Source organism: Galeopterus variegatus, unplaced genomic scaffold (genome assembly GCF_000696425.1).
Source record: "Galeopterus variegatus unplaced genomic scaffold, G_variegatus-3.0.2 Scaffold206, whole genome shotgun sequence".
In the NCBI taxonomy this organism is placed as follows: Eukaryota; Metazoa; Chordata; class Mammalia; order Dermoptera; family Cynocephalidae; genus Galeopterus; species Galeopterus variegatus.
The window spans coordinates 53,265-54,774 of NW_007726317.1; the positions used below are offsets into that span (position 1 = coordinate 53,265).

Sequence of the window (1,510 nt, forward strand, 5' to 3'; positions counted from 1 at the left end):
TCTACTAAAACCCCTCCCTACCCATTTCAGTTATTATCCACATTTACAGTTTGAATTTTCCCCTCCCATCTCTCCCACCCAAACCATATGAGGTCTTACTTGAGTTCCCTTAATACATTGTACTGTTTAGCCATTTCCTTATTGTTTGCTTTCAATTATGTTGCCTTTATCCCTCCTCACACCTTCCACTGGATTTTAATCCCTTTGAGAAGAGGGACTCTATTCTCCTCATTTTTAAATCTGAATTTCCTAGCACAATGCTTTGAGGGTAGTGGGCACTCAACAACCCCAGGCTGGAAAAACAGAAAGAACAAGCAGTTAACGTACAAGCTGCAGAGTCAGGAGGGTGAGGATCCAAATATCAGCTAGATCACTCAGTAGCTATGGAAATTGTGCAAGGTAGTTAACTTTTTCGAAATTCAAATGTCTTTTCTGAAAGCATGGCATTATATCTACTATGTAATGCTATTGAAAATTTAAAAGAAAATGTAGGCAGAATTGGCATGTATTAAGTATCCAACACATGGCAGTGGCAAGTATTTATTTCATAATTTTTTTCTTCTGGAATATCTTGAATACTTTCTATCTAAAGACATTTCACTTCTCTCTTTTTTAGCCATACTTATGGTCAAAATAGACCAGCCAGGAAAGCAAAATCAGAACAAGGATGCCATTTGCAGATAGGTATGATACTGTATTCATAATTAGACCTACACTCATTTTGAAATTGCCATAGTACTTGTCAATTAATAAACTCATAAATATTTACTGAGTACCTATTATGTATCAAATATTCTTCTAGATATTGGGGATACAGTCCCCTCACCCCCATTAATTTACATTCTAGTGTGTACAATAACCTCACAGATGTTCAAGGAACATGCTGAAAAGTTTATGTACAAAATGGTGCCCAACCACGAGCCTCCATTAGCATCATAAACTCCATTTCTCGGACTTATAACTTAGCTGTCATAGCAAGCTTTGGGAGAGTCCAAGAATGGTTACCCAGATTTTTAAAAGCTAGGATTCGAAGAAGCAATGTGGAGGCAAGCTATTGTCTGTGTGTGCGTGTGTGTGTGTGTGTGTGCGCATGTGTGAGTGTGTGTGCACACGCGCGATTTTTTCCTTCTGGGAAAAATCGGGATCAATCAGATCTATGAGTCGTTGTGTACAGCTGGTAGATTTGAGCTTTCTCTATTTCTATGTAAAAGATCTTCAAGTGTAGTTGTCTGGGAGTGAAAGTTGTTCCATGGTGGCATGTCAGCTCCCCCAACACTGAAGCTCTTCTGTTTGCAGCAACTTAGGTGAGTTCTGCCAACGTCAGAGGGATAGACAAATTGACCTCCGCAGGTCACCTCCTCACCACCAGCCTCGGGGCCCGCGCCACCCGCTCCTGGCGAGCCCGGGTGCGGGAGACGGGGAGCGGAGGCCCTGGCGCGGGCGGGGCGCGGGGCGTGGAGGGCGTGGGCCGGGGGCGGGGCGAGTCCCGCAGACCGGGTGCTCGGGGGAG

At 43.8% G+C, this 1,510-nt stretch overlaps 1 protein-coding gene across 1 annotated transcript in view; it reads left to right on the top strand.

The window, feature by feature from the left end:
* Positions 1 to 1,289: 1,289 nt before the first annotated feature.
* Positions 1,290 to 1,510, top strand: part of DYNC1I1 (dynein, cytoplasmic 1, intermediate chain 1) — a 312,180-nt gene continuing 311,959 nt past the window's right edge. Inside the window, exon 1 of the mRNA XM_008565819.1 lies at positions 1,290 to 1,304. The gene's annotated coding sequence lies outside the window, so the exon portion shown is untranslated. The remainder of the gene's footprint in view (positions 1,305 to 1,510) is intronic.